General features: G+C 34.6%; 1 protein-coding gene across 8 annotated transcripts in view; it reads right to left on the bottom strand.

The window, feature by feature from the left end:
* LOC101670340 (casein kinase 2 subunit alpha' interacting protein) overlaps positions 1-20,384 on the bottom strand; it is a 122,197-nt gene that overhangs the window by 27,449 nt on the left and 74,364 nt on the right. For 5 of the 8 annotated variants that reach the window (XM_013048670.2, XM_045088238.1, XM_045088237.1 and 2 more), the window contains 2 exons: positions 13,831-13,978; positions 3,241-3,371 (listed from right to left, as the gene is read on the bottom strand). The gene's annotated coding sequence lies outside the window, so the exon portion shown is untranslated. Of the gene's footprint in view, positions 1-3,240; positions 3,372-4,018; positions 4,075-4,508; positions 4,526-13,830; positions 13,979-20,384 lie in introns of those variants that run through there. The other 3 variants (XM_013048669.2, XM_013048674.2, XM_013048676.2) reach the window with 3 other exon arrangements.

Below are 20,384 nucleotides of genomic sequence, written 5' to 3'. Positions count from 1 at the left end.
AAATTCTTCTATCAGCTACATGTTTTGAGGTATTCTGCTGATTCAGACCTACAATTTTTAAGAACCAGATTTTTTTCACTTAGTGCTTTGGGTAAGAGAATATCCACAATAAGTTACTATGAACCCTTGCCACATGATAAAGAAATTTCAACTGTGTCTATGCAGTACTGCATGTGTTTTGACAGTCCTCAGGATATTTTGTAAAGCTGCAAGCAACAGAAAATCCAACTTTTCTGGTTAACAAATGAAAGAATATTTCATAGCGCATTAAATCCAGAGGGGTAATGGATTCTGAGTGGGGGTAACATCTACTTCTCTATAAACTTATGAATTGACTCATTCTCCCTGTATTGGCTTATCCTCATTTTAGTTGCTAAATAATTTTATGTTTCATATTCTTAGCATCTCATCTGGGCACACAAGAAGATATTCAGAGATAGTCAAGGCAACCTTTTTCTCTTCTGTCTCTTTCTTGAGAATTGTTACATTCTTCCAAAAGCATATCAGTGAACTTCATCTCTCATCTCATCAGCCAGAATCAAATCACTTGTCCATTACTAAATGAACTGCTGGCCAGAAAGCTGGGATTACTAAAATAGACTTAAATATTCAATTTGGAACCCCTGGAGTTGAAAAATAATAGGTTGGGACACTTAGCCAGAGAAAGGAGGGATGGATACCTCGCCAATATTGGGGTTATTTAACAGTATTCATTAAGAAGTGGGAAGTGGGGACGCCTGGGTGGCTCAGTTGGTTGAGCAGCTGCCTTCGGCTCAGGTCATGATCCCAGCGTCCTGGGATGGAGTCCCACATCGGGCTCCTTGCTCGGCGGGGAGCCTGCTTCTCCCTCTGCCTCTGCCTGCCATTCTGTCTGCCTCTCTGCTCGCTCTCTCTCCCCCTCTCTCTGATAAATAAATAAAATCTTAAAAAAAAAAAAAAGAAGTGGGAAGTGAGGTAGGATGGATACTACAGGCAAACAACAGAACTTACTTGGAATTCTGCTTTCTGAAGAGATCCCTCCTTCCCATTAACCTCCATGGACCCTGATATCTGCTACAGTGACACTTAAGATGGGGACTCAAGAACTCTGACAGTCCTTTTCCTCTTAGGTGGAGTTTAGGGACACTGAATTCACCTTAAAGATTGAACTTTTGAGACGATCATCAGTCAGCTTTGGGGTTTCTTTGACAATATAAAAATTCATAAATATCTTAGCAGGTTTTGGTTTTCCCCTAATTCCATGACCTAATATCTGTATTCAGAGTGATTGTCATAGTTTTGAATCTTTAAATTTCTGTGCCCTGTCAGACCCAAGCTTGTGAGAGGGCTCCTCTCCCTGAGTCTGTGCCTTGAAGGAACTGTAAAAAGCAGCTTTGAGGAGAGAGCCATCACCTATCACCTGTTTTTGTCTTATAACTCTTTTTTTCCACAGTAACCCTGACTGTTCTTTTTTCAAAGAAGAGAATAATTAAGAGAAGATGTTTGGTAGAAACCTGGCAAGTTAGGACTGTTTTCCTCCAGCTAATGTTATCTCCATCTTTACCTACCCTAACTTCAGCTTGGAGAAATCAGTTTTCCTTTCTTACAGGTTATGCTGTAGTACAAAGAAAAAATTAAATTTAATTAAAAATTAAATCATTACCTTTTATTGGTAAGATTCAAGACAGTTTATTTTTTTACTTTATTGATTTTTGTCCCAAATGAGTTTGCACATATTTTAACATTTTTATTCTTTATATATTAAATTTCAGAGAGATAATAGATAGGTTTCATATTTTCTCTTCCCTCCTATAGGTATTATATATGTAATTTAATTAATTTGAGTTAAACAGAAATCAACTGACAGATGAAATTAGACAAATTACTAAACCTTAGATAAATATTTTTCTTGGTAATAAAAATCCTTTCCTAAAGCCATCTTCTGAATTTGAAAATTGAGAAAATATTAAATGGTTGGGGTCACTAGTGTGTGATTTTTTTAAGGCATATGTTTTGTAAATGACCATAGCATTATTTTTTAGTAAAAATAAGAGAAAGTAATCCATAAAAAATTAGACATCTTAATTGTATAAAAAATAAACTATTTTTAATAAAAACACAAAAATTTTAGAGAAACTATAAGATAAGTGTTGTATTATAATTAAAGTGCCTTATCAAAACAGCATACTTTTAGAGGAAGAGTCACCAGCACATTATAGAGAAATGAATAGAAACCTTATCTATTAAAACTTTAAAGATATTTTATATGAATTATAGTACGTATTGTCCCTCCTGAATCATCTAATCAATACATAATTGCTTTATTTTTCTAATAGCATGCTACGTACTTATTTGTTTCACTTCAGGAACATTTTTTAGTACTTTATCTTTCCCAGAATACCAACTGATTTTCATTTTTCTTATTAGTAGAAAACACATGTCTACAATTCATCAAGCATTTCTGGGGCCTATTCCTAAAATTTGTGTAGAGTTTCCTAACTTTATTCAAAAACTTCAGACTTCATATTAGGAGTTGGAACAATTCATTAAAAGTTTGTTGCATTTGCTATTATCTTGGAATTTTATGTATTATATTCTTGAATAACTTCTACTAATTCCTTTAGCCCAATCACTTATTTTTCTCAAATTATTTTGGTAGAGTGCCTCTTTAAATAATTTTTTCTAAAATTTGAAGTCCTAGCTTTATTATCTCCTACTATTCAGTATTACTGAAATTCTAAATAGACTTCTAAATAAAGTCATTGCTCTGTTTAGAATTAAAACTCTTCTTTTTCTGGAAGCTTTTGGATTTTCACTGAACGCTTGGAAGTGTGAAACATCACTATTATATGGCTAAGGTATGTGTGTGGGGGGAGGGTGAGTATGATTTTATGTATGTGAGGTTATTTCCCTCAAGTCACTGCTGTTTTGTTTCTTGGGTTGCTCCTTTCCATTAGATTGGCTCTTCTAAAAATTGGAAAATTCTCTTATATTTAGTCTCCTCAATGGCTTTATTCTGTCCTTCTGAAATTCTTACTAGTCTAATATTGGAGCCTCTATATTCCTACCTTTTCCATGTCTTTGTCCCTCCTCTTTATGCTGGTATATTTTCTCAAATTTATTTATTTCTCTTCTTGATAATTAATAGATATTTTAGCCCTTCTATTGAATATGACTCTTCTGCAAAATCCTTTTTTTTTTTTTTTACTTAATTTTTAGGTGCACTATCTTGTTATAGGAGAGATATATATGTATACATACGTATCGCAGCCCTTTCTTGTTGGGACGTACAATATCCTCTTGAACTTCTCTTACAGGAATAGTTAGCTCTAGTTAGAAGGTTCAGTGCTGAGCAGGAAGGAGTTCTTCTAATTCTTCACTGCAAAATTAGTCTGGCATATAAAATAGAATATCAAGATGTCAAACTGCCACCTGTGGTATAAAAATTTTTTAGAAAATGCACCTAGGAAGGAAGGAAGGAGTTTTTAGAGGCTTAATTAGAAGAATGTTGAGCTATCTAAAGAGATTGGTGAATTTAAAAACCTTCCATAAAGACCTACTATAACATTACAAGCTTTAGCCCAGCTCTCCCATCTGAAACCAAAAGGGAAAGAAACACTATCTTGTTCAGAGAACCAGCTATAGGGGTGCCTGGGTAACTCAGTTGTTAAGCATCTTCCTTTGGCTCAGGTCATGATCCCAGAGTCCTGGGATCGGCCTGCATCAGGGCCCTCCATCAGGCCCCGCATTAGGCCCCCTGCTCAGCAAGAAGCCTGCTTCTCCCTCTCCCACTCCCACTGCTTGTGTGCTATCTCTCGCTGTCTCTCTCTCCATCAAATAAAATCTTAAAAAAAAAAAAAAAATGGGAGAGCCTGCCAGCTATTTAGCGACAATGAATATCAGATAATTTTTAGGTTTGCAAATTAGTTATCTGCCCGAGATTAAAGTTAGTGTAGGCCAAGTTACAGTAATAAAAGGTATAGCAGGAAATAATAGCAGGAAAGGGAAGAGCCAGTAAAATAGAAAAAGGAACCCTCACCTGGCGTTTCCTAGGGACTTTCTATTGGCTTCTTCAAACGTTCTGCAGGGCACTGCCTGCTTAAGAAAGTAAATAACATCAAAATGAAGACCCACATCTAAAGATGGAGCTTAGAGGCCCATCTCCCTGTCTCACTCCCCAGGCTCATGGTAGAAATATACAGAAGCTAAGAGACATGAGGATAAGCAAAGTGCTGAAGCTCGTGCTTCAAACTTTCTAGGTGATGACTATATTTGGACAGAGCTCTAGTGCTGGTTATCAACCACTGGCCCATGGAAAAAAAGATGCAAATAAAGAACATACTGGAGACTGTTAAAAGAACTGTTATGAATGGAACCCCAAATCTAAAATACAGGCCCTATATTTGCAAACCTCTAACAGATATTCTCACCCAAACGGAAGTAGAGAGTACCACACTTAAAACTACAGAAGAGCTAATTATTTTATAAATTGCTTAAATGCATACAAATATACAGAAGTCCCCCCTCACCGCATTTTGCTTTCCACAGTTACCTTTGGTCAACCAGTCTAGGAGCAGATGATCCTCCTTCTGACACATGGCCAGGTCAATAACCTAATGTTATGTCACAATGCCTATCTTAACATCATTCACCTCAACCCATTTCATTGAGTAGGCATTTATCATATCACATCCTCACTAAAAGAAGGGTGAGTACAACACAATAAAACATTTTGAGAGAGATAACCACATTTATGTAACTTTTTTTTTTTTTAAGATTTTTTATTTATTTATTTGACAGAGAGAGATCACAAGTAGGTAGAGAGGCAGGCAGAGAGAGAGAGAGAGGAGGAAACAGGCTCCCTGCTGAGCAGAGAGCCCGACGCGGGACTCGATCCCAGGACCCTGAGATCACGACCTGAGCCAAAGGCAGCAGCCTAACCCACTAAGCCACTCAGGCGCCCCATTTATGTAACTTTTACTGTAGCATATTCTTATAATCGTGCTATTTTATTATTATTGTTAATTCTTACTGTACCTAAGCTATAATTAAATTTTATCACAGGTATGCATATATAGGAAAAACCATACCATATATAGGGTTTGGTACTATCTGTGGTTTGAGGTATCTATTGGGCGTCTTGAAATGTATTTCCCCATAGATAAGGAGGGAACTTATAACAAGAACTTATTGTTGTTAGACAATCATGTACCAGCTAATCTAGAAAAATAAATGCAGATAAGAAAATGGAAACAAGCTAGGAACATCTAATCTAATCATTTTGTTTTAGAGATGAGGCTGCTAAGTCTCATTTGATTATGTTCTTTGCCAAATGTAATATAGCTCCTTGGTGGTATATGCAGCCTTCAGAACTTTTTGTCTGATTTCCGATGTGGTTTTATACTATACTATTTCCAATAAATCCACCATCTATCCCTCTTTACCTATATGGACTAGTGTATAATAAACTAAGAATGACTTTGAGATCTTGTTACAGTGCAAAATCTGGTCCACAAAGTCTGGAGAAGGGTCTGAGGATCTGCATTTTCATCTAGCCCTCAGTTACTGTTGATGCTGTTGTCCCTGGACCCATATTAAGTAGCAATACTATGGCATGTTCATTCTTCCTAGTACTTCCACACACACTAGTACTTTTGACATAGACACTTAGAGAGTTGTTTTAACTCTACCCACTAGGGCAACATTTATTACATTTATGATAACTAACAAATATACAGTGATCTTAATTCAAAAAAATGCATAAGCAAGTTTTAAAATATTCATGATTTTCTTGGTTCTGCATAAATACCAAGAAACAATTTAGTAATTCTTTTGTGTTTGTTTGTTTTATAGGAAAGAACTCTTTCATTTAAAAATAGGTGTCTATTATGTGAAAACATTTAGAATGTTTATGAAACTTAAGCTCATTAATTCTTGGTTCCCTTGCAGCAACTAACAAGTTGCCCACACACTGTGTGTCCAGAATAAATGAGTATTTAGTGAATGCATCATTTATTTCTCAAGATTTCGGCTTCTTCATGGAGTAAAATAGAGACTATTAAATTTGCTTAAATATATGCTGGCTAATTGAACATAATAATAATTTAAAAATTGACTTTATTAAAAAAATACATAGATAAATTTGCTTACCACCCTATTATAACATCATAACAAGGGGAATGAAAGTCTGAAGATTAGAGACATAGGTGGGAGTTCTACCAAGTAATCTTGTTGGAAAAGCAAACTCTTTTAGCATCTAAATAATAATCTGTAAAACAACAATGATTTCAGTATCAAATGTCATAAGGAATATGTCAGTGTATTTTAAAAATTAAAGCGTTATACAAATGCTTATTACATTACTACTACAACTTCCACTGCTGCTACTACCACTACTGGTACTAGCATTACTGCTATTTTGTACCTATTAAGTAACTATGTCTGTCACCTACACTACTTAACTCAAATAACATTATTATAAAAAAATATTTTACAGTCAAGTTTGTATATTATTATAAAAAGAACAAGAAAACGGAACTGAAGAAATAGAGTCGATTCCAGTTCATATTTAGGATAGGATAATGGGGATATAAATAAACAAATCTAATTCCCAAAATTAAAAATTAAAGATTCAAAGTATAACATGTTAATTATATCTATTTATTTTCATTACTTATTTAGGTTTAGAACCATCTTAACATTTGGAAAGAAAGAAGAGCGTATCTTGGTTTGGTTTTAACCCATCGTGATGCAAAAAAGAAAAAAGAAGCATTGATTTGTCAATGTTAAATGCCATACAGAGCTAATTACATTTGATTTAAACAGTAATTACAAAGTATTTTTGAAAAAATAAACTTTGTCATGTATGTTTTAATACAGCCATTGCTAATCTGCAGAAAATGTTATTTTTTATTATGCTTATGTGGTATATAACTTTTCTTAGTTGTGATTCTGAAAATAGAGTAAAATATCTGAAATCAAATATTAATGATGTACCTCTCCGTATAAAGATTTTTATAAAAATTTTCTGCTGTCTCTTCAGAGTTATTCTAAAAAAATTAAAACTAACAAGGATTTGCAACTCGACAATCTGCATTTGTGTGTACCTCTTTTTTTTTCTAAGATTTTGATTTATTTATTTGACAGACACAGAGAGAGAGGGAGCACAATCAGGGGGAGTGGGAGAGGGAAAAGCAGGCTTCCTGCCAAGCAAGGAACCTAATGTGGGGTTCCATTCCAGGACCCCGGGATCATGACCTGAGCTAAAGGCAGACGCTTAATGATTGAGTCACCCAGGTGCCCTATGTCTTTTTAGGTACTCATTCTTTAAGCTGGAAACCTTTTCAAATCTCCAACTCTTACATAACTTGTTCCTTAAAAAGTTACATCATTACACTTCTTTAAGTTTATGTTAGAGGATTTTCACATGCAGAAAAAAAGTTTTGTTAAAGACTATGGCTGGAAATAAGTAATTCATGAAGGTATAACTGGTAAACTGGTAAACATAACTGTTTCATACACTAAACCCAGGAAGCCATGGTCCAATAATTGCATGTTCCTTAATTGAGAAGAGTTCAAATATAAATATTAACACTTGATGAGTGACTTTTACAGACATAGGCATCTATCCATGTAAAGCCAATGGCAGAATTTGCATATTTTGGGATAATGATATTAAGTAAATGATGGAAGTTCTCCTAGTAATGTTCTGACACACCATTAAATTGTTATTCTTTAAAAGCACTTATCACGGGGCACCTGGGTGGCTCAAAGGGTTAGGTCTCTGCCTTCAGCTCAGGTCATGATCTCAGGGTCCTGGGATCGAGTCCCACATTGGGCTCTTTGCTCAGCGGGGAGCCTGCTTCCCCCTCTCTCTCTGCCTGTCTCACTGCCTAGTTGTGATCTCTCTCTCTGTCAATTAAATAAATAAAATCTTTAAAAAAAAAAATAAAGCACTTATCACTAAAGTTAGAATTTTTAGTTTAGTTTTTTTTTTTTAACTGTATCCCTGAAGTACAATGTCCTTTTTGAGTTGCCCTTAGATGTCTTCAAGAAGAGTAAAATATTAACTTTGTACAATATCATATTATATCAGACAGGAAAGTCTTCTCCCTACCAGAAGAGCCCTACTAGGGCTCACCATGGTTATTCCTATAGAATATGCCACATGAACACGTAGTCCAAAATGTTATAGCAATTTAGACAGAAAAAGATATTTCAGAGAATATCCTTCTTATAAGGATTATGAACTCAGCAAACATTCATTTAACTAAACATGAAGGTCAATCCATAGAAAAAGCTAGGCCTGGAACCAACTTTGGAAGTAGGGACAAGTAAGAGCTGAAATTCTCTGCATAACAGATGAGTAAGAATTTAAAGGAAGAGGTAAGCAAATATATCAGAGTTGAAATGAGGACTGAAGAGCCATCACAATGGTGACAGTAGCCAGGCCCATGCACACTAGTAAAGCCAATAAGAAGTCCCCCATATTAAATAGTCAAAAGGATGTCAACAGCAAATATTCTAATATATGATTTTTAGTTTCTTTATGTGTTTTTTTTTTCTTTCTTTTTCTATTATTTCTTTTTTTTTCTTTATTTGTGAATTATGTGTGTAATATTTTTCCCTGAGAAGAAGTACAAATTCTCAGGGTGCCTGGGTGGCTCAGTGGGTTAAGCCTCTGCCTTCAGCTCAGGTCATGATCCCAGGGCCCTGGGATCTAGCCCTGCATCGGGCTCTCTCCTCAGCAGGAAGCCTGCTTCCTCCTCTCTCTCTGCCTGCCTCTCTGCCTATCAGCCTACTTGTAATCTCTGTCAAACAAATAAATAAAATCTTTAAAAAAAAAAAAGAAATACAAACTCTCTGATATAAATAAAATTCTAATACATGCAAAATTCATTTTATAGCTAATTTGGCCAAGGGAATAGTGGATGGGCAGAATATAAGCAATAAAGTAAAAATTCCAAGATAGTAGCAAAATACAAGAATTTAGTGGAGGTGGAAAATAAAAATGACAAAGAGAATCCTTGAAAATGTTCATAGGATATTCCACAGGGAAATGAAAATTCCTCTTAAGTTTACGTGGAATATAAGTGGTATGCTCATCTAAATTTTGAGTTCGACACTATTTCAGATTTTGAGAAATATAAAGTCCCTCCCAGAATTAACATTTTATTGTGACAGAGTAATGGGAATCCACAGAAATAAATCTCTCCAATACTGTCTGTGCTATAAATAAATAAAAAAAATAAATGGCATTCAGATTGTAAGGAAAAATGGGAAAAACTGTCTTTACACACCAAAAATATCCTGTATATAGACATCCCGAGGAATTCATAATAAACCTAGTAAGCTAATAAGTTTAGTGAGTATACAGGATATAAGATCAATATAAAAATCAACTGTATTTCCATATTATAGCAATGATCAGAAAATGAAATCAAGAAACAATTCCATAATAACATCATAAAAGAATAAAGCATGTAGAGATCAATTCAATAGGAAATGGGTAAAAATTGTACACTGAGAAGTATAAAGCACTGGAAAATACAAGACCAAAATAAATGAGGACACATTTTGGGATGATTGGGTGGTTCAGTCTATTAAGCTACTGCCTTTGGCTCAGGTCAGGATCCTGGAGTCCCAGTCTCTCAGCTCAGCAGCGTGTCTGCTTCTTCCTCTGCTTCTCTCTCTGACTCTTCCCACTCTTCTGCACTCTCTCATTCTTTCTCTCTCAAATAAAAAAATAAAATTAAAAAAAAAAAGAACCTACATCTAATTTAAAAAAAAAAAATCAGGACACATTTCACATTCATGGATTGAAAGATTCAGTATCTATTCTCTTCAGGATGGCAACTGCCTCCAATTGATCTATCAGTTCAATGCAGTCCCTATAAAAACCAACTTCTTTCTTATTTCCCACTGTAAATTTAAAGTCAACATCTATAGAAAGAGATTCTCTCAGTGAAATCTGGACTCCTTCTACAGCAACTAGAGTTGACTTTGCTGCCTCCTCTCCTCAAAGATTATTCTAACAAAAATATTCTCACTTAACATGTCCAGAGTATAAGGAGTCAAATGGACATATAAAACTATTTTATTACTATTATTTCTCAAAACTGAGAAAACATGAATACTCTAGAATAACACGTCTACTACAACAGCTTATGCATGCCTCATGCACTGTGATTTCAGAAGACAAGACAGTCTTCCCAGCTCTGAGTTGCCTATTATAAACTACAAGTGTATCACCATGACTAGTCGGATAATAGTACAGTTTAAAGTTATTCAGGAGGAAATGGTGGAACAAAGATAGGGAGGAAGCAGGGGTAGTAGGGGGTAAAAAAAAAAAAAAATGAGAGGAGAGAAAAATTTAAAACAATCAATTGCAGCTTCACCAAGAAGCTAGTAAGGGTAAAACTCACTTAAGAGATATATCCCATTAAGAGGTTAATTGTGGACACTACCTTCTTCATTCTGGGGAAAAAGTTCACCCTCTATGTAAGTAAACTTTTCTGTGAGTGGCATGTAAAACGTAATGTCTTTAGGGCACAGCAAACAAAGAGGGCCAGGTACAAGAAAGCACTGAAACTTGGTCAGGTTTTCTTTCTATCATAGGCTCCTAAGATCCCTTACCTATAAAATGGGATTCTCCTATGCTGTAAGGACCTACTCTGCTGCCAGGGTCTATTTCATCTCCACCTTGCTGCCAAATGTGGTTCCCTGATCTGACACAAAACTTCCGAAGTCTGTGCCATGAGATGAAAGAATCTTCTCTTTCCTGAAACCTAAATATTCCTGTATTACAACTTGTGAAGAGGCCACATCAGCAAGAATGAGACAGAGGGTACCTGTCAATCTCTCTTTCTCCTGATCTTTAACACAGAGAGGGACTTTCTATAACCTGTCTATATCGACATCAATCATGTTATGTTTGTATTTTCTGTGACTATCATAGTATCTACTGCATAGGGACAATGAGTGAAAAAGTAAATATATGAAGGTGTTCATCAATCTATCAACATATCGATAGCTTTGTTAGGATTGCTCAGCTTGGGGCACAAAACCAAAATCTAAATATAAAACATAAAAAAACCTAAAAACTGGGTATTTTTAAAAAGCTGTGAGATGCACCCCTGCATGTATTCAATGTTAGAGAATATCACAGATGCTCCTAAAGGCTCTTTATGTGTTGGAAGGATGAGATGCTAAATGGATTATCTCAAAATAAAATTTCCTTGTTTAATAGATTTTTTTTTAGAAAAGTAAAACATTAGTGTGAAATCTCATTTTTATTTCCAATGCAAGAATCAAGAGAGAAAATATGATCATAAAAGGAAAATATTATAAGAAATAAGTCTATGCCAATGCTTTTTAAAGGTGATACCATTTATTTCTATAAAAGAGAAACATAAGGAGGTGAGATAAGGAACCCCTGCTCACCAGCACTTCTTATAACTTGTTAAAGCATTGCATTTTCCATTTTGTTCTCATCAGAAGAATGAAAATAAACACATTTCATCTGAGAATTTTCCAAATTAATAAGACTGTTCTGTCAGAAAAGGTGAGAATATAGTCATAGTTTCCTCCTTTTATCTGATACAATTTTGTAATAAACTACAGAATACCCTAAAACAGAAAAACTAAGATATTACCCACAATTATTTTAGACCATTAGTATTAGACCTGAGTTTAATTATCCAATTTCTGGGATTCTTCTATGGTTGATATATTGAAGATTAAAGAGAAAAATTGCTTTCTAAATGTTTGAGTTTGTCTAACCAGTAATTATTAAGTTATCTACTTGAGTATGAGGCAGTAAGTGCTAGATGCAAATAATAAGCAGGAAACCAGACAGACACGATCCCCTGCCATCATAGAGTTTATGCTCTAAACTGATTAATTGGTTCTACTATTCAGAACTAAATCCAAATACATACATTTCTGTCCTAATGGTGCAAAGATAGATGGAACTTGAGTTGTATTATTTTTTATTGCTTTGTTGTTTTCAATTTTACTTTAAATGGATGTAAGTCATTATAAATGCTACTTACAGAAAAAAAGACCTTATTAAAGCTGTTTGTCAAAGCTTGTACAGATGATCTCTGACTTAATGGTTCGACTTAAAATTGCTGACTTTACAATGGTGCAAAAAAGTGATATGCATTCAGGAGAATATACTGAATATACTTCCAATTTTGAATTTTTGGTCTTTTCCTATGCTAGTGATATGCAATAAGATACTCTCAGTGATGCGGGGGCAGGACCAGCAGCAGGCTACAGCTCTCAGTCAGCCATACAACCACAAGGGTGAACAGGCAATATACTTAAGCCCACTCTGTATCCAGACAACCATTGGGTTTTTTCACTTTCAGTACAGTACCCAATAAGTTACAAGAGATCTCCAACACTTTTTACAAAATAGGCTTTATGTTAATGATTTTGCCCAAATGTCTCCTTAAAATGTTCTGAGCACACTAAAGCACGCTAGGCAGAGTTCAATAAGTTAGGTATATTACATTCATTTTCAACTTATAGTATTTTCACCTTACAAAGGGTTTATTGGTACACAATGCCATCATAAGTTGGAAAGATATTTAATTTGAAAGGAACATAGGTCAGAAATGCTAACTTTTCAAATGTGTACTGGAAAGACCCTGCAGGAGGCTATTAGCCTCCTCGGATGCCTTTCTTTCTTGCATTCATTCAACAATGAGGGAAAAAGAAAATAAAGAACAATAATAGACCAAATATTTGCCGTGTCTTAGATATGCAATAAATAAATAAATAAATAAATAAATAATAAAATCTAAAAATTTTCTGCAATAGATTAACAACTGTTTTTTGGGGAAAAATATTTACATTGTTCTTTCTGACACCATGGTTAAGCTAATAATATTTTTAGATGTTTAAATTCTAGGGCTGTATTAATATTTTGGTTGTGGTTTGGTTTTGATTTGTTCTATTTTGTTTTGTTTTTGTAAGATGGCTATTAGGTCATGAATGTGGAAAAATATTTTTCTTCCTTAGTTAAAAAAAAAAAAATCTCACCAAAGCCATAAAAGAAAGGACAATTGGGGCACTTGGTTGGCTCAGTCAATTGCGTGTCTGACTCTTGATTTTGGCTCAGGTCCTGGTCTCAGGGTCACAAGACCGAGCCCTACATCAGGCTCTATGCTCAGCATGGGGTCTGTTGGGAGTTTCTCTCTCTCTCTCTCTCAATCTCTCCTTCCCCCACTCTCTCCCTCTGCCCCTCCTCCCCACTCTCTCCCTGCCTTCCTTCTCAAAATAAATAAAATCTAAAAAAATTGGGTTGGTTGTTTGTTAGTTTTAGAGAAAGATAACCATCCAAAACATTCATGTTTCAGTTTAAGAAAAAAAAAATTTAAAGATATTTCAATTGGACAAATAAAGATACACAGAAAATAAAAAGGAGGGAAAAAAGATGACACGAGAAAAGGGAAATAAAAGGAAAATAAAATAGACTACCATAGAGGAAGATAGAGAGAAAATGAGTGCTCTGCCCTTCGAAGAACCCATGTTGCCAAATATGCAGATACAAATAGACATAAAGTTCTTTATAAAATGTCAAAAGCTAACCCATGGAGAGCCATGTGGAATAGACAAACATACATACATAGACACATACCCAAACATACAAAGAGATATTAAGAAAAAACTCTAAAAACTAATACAGCGGCATATATGCTGTCAGGTAGAGAGAGAGACAGACTATTTTGCTCATTGAGGAATTAAACAGCTCTTGAATTCTTACGGTGATGCTATTATATCTATGTTTTAACTTCTGCTGAAATAATTATTGTGTTTTTTTTCTAAGAAAAATATACAGACCCTTTAAATTAAACTGTTTCTAGGATGGTTTCTGTTAAAAGTTGTCCTCATAAGCAAGCTTACAACACTGCTAGGGGCAAATCCAGATGGCTTTTTGGAGTCATATACACTGGTGGAGTTTTCTTGACAGGAGGAAAGTGCTGTGTCTCTGTAAAAAAAAAAAAAAAAAAAACAATTTTGAAGTGCTGAAAATATGAAATAAAATAATAAAAACTAAAGAGAAGCTTTAATTGTAGCAGGACAACTGTTGCTTATATGGAAGCAGTGCTGCCTTGTGGAATGAGGATACTAGACAGACTTATAGCAAGGCTCCCTCCGTACATATAATCTTCAAGCTGAAAGAAAGAACCAGGATATGGCCACAGTGACTTTGAGTACAATCACAAAAAGGGTTTTTTTTTCTCTTCAAGGATATCAGTTATGGAAAACTAAAAACAGTATACAAACTGATCTAATACTCAGGAAGAAAGTGAAAAAAGGAGGTAAGGCATCTCTCTTCTCAGACAAGAGTGGGGAGAAAAGAACACAATGAATAAGATAAGTTCCCAATGTACCCTGTACAAATTTCCCCTGCATATGTCCTCTTTAAATATATTTCCTTATGTTTAAATTTTAGTTTTAATAACAATTTTTATTTAAAACAACCGTATTTTTTGGATCTGAATTTTTGTGTCAGATGTTTCATTTATGACTTTTGTGTTCTCCCCCACTCCTGTTTTATGAGACAGATCCCATATAAACCACCAAGAGATCATTTCAGATTGGAACAAACAAATATTTCTTACACTGGCCCCTACCAAGTCATGTTATATTCTTCTTAACTCATCCTCTCCTATCTGTCATATACTCACATGCCATAACCCAAGTAACATAGTTTTCTATACAGAGTCCTTAGTCTGGGAACTGAATGCAACTTAAATATTCATCTGGCTTCTCCAGAATTTTCTACTTCACTCTCCCTCTAAAGCTTATCTTAAATAAGCTCATAAAAGAATCTACTCATGATTAAACATTTGGTTTTTTGGGGGGGGCTATAGAATTTTATGGATACTTATCCCCATTTTTTCATAATAATGAAAATAGAGTTTATTATTATATATATATAAAATCAGTGAGCATTTAACTTTTATAAATCTCATTTCAAATGTTTTTTCCAAAGAAATGCCTAGTGCTTTAACTTTTGTGCAGTAGTAGTATATAGTTTGAATGTCACAGAACAATTCTGAGTCATTAGGCATGGTTGCCTCAAAAGCAACACTGAAGGAGATTATGATGCTTTGTGTAGGCTAATTGGTAATCAAGGACAATTAAATATGCCTACTTGGGAGAATGGCAGAGTGGCAGCACTAGCAAGGCAGATCAGCCATTCAGTCTTACTCAAAAGTGATAGCCAGGCATAAGATAAATCAGTATAGTATTAAGCTAACCATCTATTGACCAACAACCATATTTTTTGGATCTGAATAAACCATCACAACTAGCTAGAGACAGTGAGATATAGCTCCACAAAAGTGCTTAATTCAAGTGTTGAAGCTGCCAAGTATAAGTTTTATGTTTATGATGCTCTCAATTAGACTAGTTGTTCTAAGTCCTAGCTACACATTAACATCACCTAGGAAGATATATAAAATAACAATGTCCAAGCCCCAGACGAATAAAACAAGAATTTTTCTAGGGAGGACCTGGGAATGATCAGTATTTCTAAAAAATCTTTCCAGGTGTTTTCTGATGCACTGTGAGTGTAAGCGATAAATGCATGGGGTTTTGTGTTTTTGTTTTTTCCCCTCTGTCTGGATTTTGCATAATGGCTATAAAGCCTTCTGGGTCTCAGAACATCCTTTCAACTGCTTTAATAAGAACATCAAACAAGACATGACAGTAAAAGCAAAAGATTTCTTGTTGATGTTTGTTTTATTAAAGGGATTTATTAAAGTTCTCCTTGCCATTAAGTTTTCTCCATATTCAAGAAAAGAAAGTTTAAAGTACAAAGAAACAATAACAATGAAACAAATACCTAATTTCAAATAATATTAATCTTGGAATTCTACTTTTCTTTCCCCTCACCTTTCCTCATTGACTACAGCTGATTGTAACAAGTAAAATCTCATTTTATTACATACTAAATGTTGCTGAAAACCAGAGGATAAAGGTACACAAATGGGCACATGCGTGCGCGAGGTCATATGTGTACGTGCAGGCGCGCGCGCGCGCGCACACACACACACACAGACCTTTAGCTCCCGTAGACATTTGGAAGTTGTCAGCAGTAGCATAATGACAGTCCTAATTATTAAAATTACTCTTGTGTTGTGAGTGCTTTAGAATAAGATCTCAACAGGCATGCAATATGTTAACTAGACCAAGGTGTTTCTCCTTTTAAAATGAAATTCTTAAAACTCTTCCACTGGCTTTCATCAAAACACCTCTCCTCACCCCACCCCGGTGACATGTACCCTCTCACGCATTCCAAAGGAATTACCAGTGAATTCTGATTTCACAAGAATTCTAATGCCCTAAAAATATATATATTTTATTATTCAGTTTGGTCAAGAGACTTCCTTATAAATGCATCTACAAAACCTACTATTACCACAATTTCTCACAGTTTTAAGTATATAATCACATTTTTACCAATTTCCAAATTTTTTACAGTATCACAAAGATGCTATGATGAAATATTATAAATTTTAAAACTTTACACGTATTTTCTTTTAAGTCTCAAAAAGGGCTAGTCCTTGATCTTTAAGGGAGAATTTCATATCCTCCATTATAATACGGATTTGTAAATACTTAATTTTTTTAAGCACTACAAGTAAAAATACCACAGGGTCTAACACAGGCCTTTGTGGATTATAGGAGATGTCTAACAGCCAAGAGCTACAGTGTGGAAAAAAACTAGGTCTCTTTTATGTTGCTTCAGGGAGAACCAGGACCGATCGGCAGCAGTTACATGGAAGCAAATTTGAGATCAGTATAAAAAAGAATGAATGATCAGATCTGAGTGAAAAATGCTCCATCTTTTGTAGCATGCTTATTATACTTATAGTTGGCTCTTGGTGTCCAAAGTGGGAATTCTCCATTTGAGCTACAAATGCGAGATGATACAAGGCTGTTAATTCTTGACTTGCTCCCTATCCCATGGAGGGAGTATCAGACATTCTTTCTCAGAAACAACCAAGCACCAGCCCAAGCAGAAGTACTCTTGTTTCTCTGTGCAATAGAAGGTCTTCTGAACCAGGCCAGGAGAGGTAATTAAATATTTGGGTTTTTAAATGCCTGCCCTTCCAGCTCCCAGGCAACCTTCTGTTGGGGCCAGATAACCAAAAATAAAGTACATGCTCAAATCTTTATCTCAGAGCACAGAGGCAGTAAGAAAGCAAACATTAAATACCAACAAATGGGGCTATTTGTTGTGTAAATAAACTAAATTGCCTCCCTATTTTTCTGTCATCACATTTCCCTGTGCTTCAATCAGTGAAGTGTGTAAATGAAGGTCAGGTCTTTTTTAGTTTAAAAAAAATATTCTATAATCTATGCCTAGTAATCTTAAATAATGTCACTTAGTTTTGATCCTGTTTGCAAGAAAAAAATATTTTTTTGCAATAAAGGACATTGAATAATTTATGTACTATTTAATAATGCAGTAAACTGGGGAGAATTCAGAAAGACGTTTGTGGTGCTCTACATTATTTTCATGCTGTATTATTCCATATGAGCCCATATACTAAAAACTGTTAGCATGGGCAATTAAAAAGGAGAAATCCTGCCTAATTTGCAAATATAGCAAAAAAAAAAAAAAGCTGCTTTTACTTTGAATGATAACATTATGGCTTTTTAATCAAGCAATTTGAATTGCCAAGAACTTTTCTTGATAAGTAAATAAATGGATTAGATTTACGGTTATGTTGTCTTAAATTAACCATTGTTCCCTCTATACCCAGAAGCTGCCTAAACGACTAAATGTGTGAAGGGTGATAGATGTGTAGGATTCAGTGATATGGTATAGCAAGTGTCTCAGGAGAAGAGAAGTATAATCATTTCCATACAGTCTCAAAGCTGTAACAATGCATTACTGATCTCTGTCTCTTAATTTTAATGCTATCTTGATTTGGTTATCTGAGGTCTGAGAATGCTATTGGGTCTCCTAATCTCAGCTGTGTACTGAACCCAAGCTTTGAGTCTATAGGGAACAATCTGATTCACTAGGAAGATGTAAAAGCTATAAACAAAGTACAAATTCAAGTGGCATTTTCTTGAATCCCTCTGAGTTCCATTCCTCTGTAGCTGGCTCAAGTCTCTGTCACCCTATTTCAACCAAGCCTTCTGGAGAGCAAGACGAACCTTGTGTTTTTGTGTTTCTGAATTTTGGCACAGATTCACTTTGAGGTATCTCAGTGGAACTTAAGGTCTAATGGGAAAATGTTACACTCCTAGGTTATCATACCTACCAAGGAGGTTCACTTCAGGCTATAAGATAAAAGAAACATTATACCTCCAGGATCTGGAGTTAGGGCTTGTAAAGCATGTATGAGTATGTCTTGAAGTCAGATGAACTTTGCAAGGAACCATGTTCAGAACACTTCACTAGTCTATGAAGACTAGGTGAGACTATGCATGTCAACCTACTTTCATTATTTCATTTAAAAGATCACACTACTCTTATTTAGGTAATATTATTCTGCTTACAAATGGGAAAAGGAAAATTCAGAAATGTTAATAAAATTTCCCCAAATTAAATCCATGATGGACATGAGAATCAGTCTTTACCCAAATCAATCTGATTCCATCACACCACTCTATTTCTAATAAAATATAACACCACCCTGATTGTGTTTACTTTGTAGAGTACTTCGAAAGACTGGGAAGACACTTTGCATGATGCTAAATTCCTTACTATACTGGTTTCTTGAGCTCATCTTCCTTATCAATTTTATCTTTTTAATCTAGACAGGGAATTAGAAACCATATTCCATTTTCATAGAAGAAGATTATAATGTTGTCGCTAGGTTTTTTTACATCAGTAAATGAAATGATTGTGAAAAATTTAGAGAAAAAGAGAAAAAAATTAACACTATCCATAATTCTACCATTAAGTAATTGCTGTTATATAGCCTTTTATGCTTTTACATGGTTATGAATTCATTTTCATGAATTTTTTTAATAAAAACAAGATGATACTAAACACTTTTTTGGAAGGTACATATGACTTTTTCTTTTTTATTAAGATTTCATTTATTTAGAGAGAGAGAGGGAGAGAATGCACTGAGGAGCAGAGGGAGAGAGAATGTCAAGCAGACTCTGGGTTGAGCACAGAGCCCAACACAGGGCTCAATCTCATGACCCTAAGACCATGACTGAGCCAAAATCAAGAGTCAGAGGCTCAACCAAGTGAGGCACTCAGGCGTCCCACATGACTTTTTCTTTTAAAAATGTAACAAATAATCTTTGAACCTAATTTCAATACATTGATTGTTTTTAGTTGTATAGAAATTACAAAATTTATTTACTTAATTCCCTAATTGGGTTTCTGTGTTGGTCATTTCTATTTGAATATGGTATTAACTGCTGTTTACTATGTTTTTATCATCTTGTTTAATCCTCTTAATTTTAGTTATTTCACTGAATATTTGCAACATCCCCCAGAGGCAGGCATTGAAAATACTTTCTATTTTAAATATCAGGAAACAGAATCCAGAATCTATAACACTCTGTCTTTTAAAAATCCTGCTTTTAAAAATCTTTGTAGCTATTTTATGGATAATTCAGATTTTCTTAGGCTATGTTACTCAAAACAAACTTACAATTAGTTTTCTCAAAACACTGTACTTTTACCAGCAGATTTACCTGTTGCTTTGGACTGCCTTGTTATTTATAATTTTAAAATATTTTAGTAAATGAAAGACAAAATTTCTACCTTGATATTATATTTAGATTTCTGCCTTTGATTATCAGTGATAAACACTTCATAAGTCTACTGGCCATTTGTCTTTATTCCTCTGTTGATAACCTATTTATCTTAAACATTTTACTTCTAAAAAGGTTATATTTTCTTATTGATCTCAAAATTTTCCTATAAATTAGGTTTTTTTAAAAAATAATTTTATTGATTTATGACAAAGAGAGATAGCGAGAGAGGGAATGCAAGTACAGGGGAGCTGGAGAGGGAGAAGCTGAGCCACCCAGATGCCCCTACAAATTAGTTTTATTAGCCATCTGTCATATACATTGTAAATATCTGTCACTCCTATGTGGGGGTCTTAGAATTATCAATTACATTTCTTATCCCCAATGTGACACATATATAAAAAATGTTTATGTATCAATATTTATTTTGAAAAATGTTAAATCCACTGAGAGTTTTAAAATTTTTTTGAAAACACAATAAAATCTTAAAAAAATTTTTTTGAAAACACAGAAAAATCTCAGTGATTTACCAGCTGTTAACATTATGCTATACCTACTTTTTATCTATTCATCTCTTTCTCTCTCTCTCTCTACATGTACACACATGCACGCGTGCACACACACACACACCTTTTATCAAACTTCCCAAA

This window comes from Mustela putorius, unplaced genomic scaffold, assembly GCF_011764305.1.
Source record: "Mustela putorius furo isolate JIRA1106 unplaced genomic scaffold, ASM1176430v1.1 tig00003834_pilon_pilon_pilon, whole genome shotgun sequence".
Classification (NCBI taxonomy): Eukaryota; Metazoa; Chordata; class Mammalia; order Carnivora; family Mustelidae; genus Mustela; species Mustela putorius.
The sequence above is the reverse complement of the archived record's forward strand: the minus strand, read 5'-3'. Positions and strand labels throughout refer to the sequence as shown.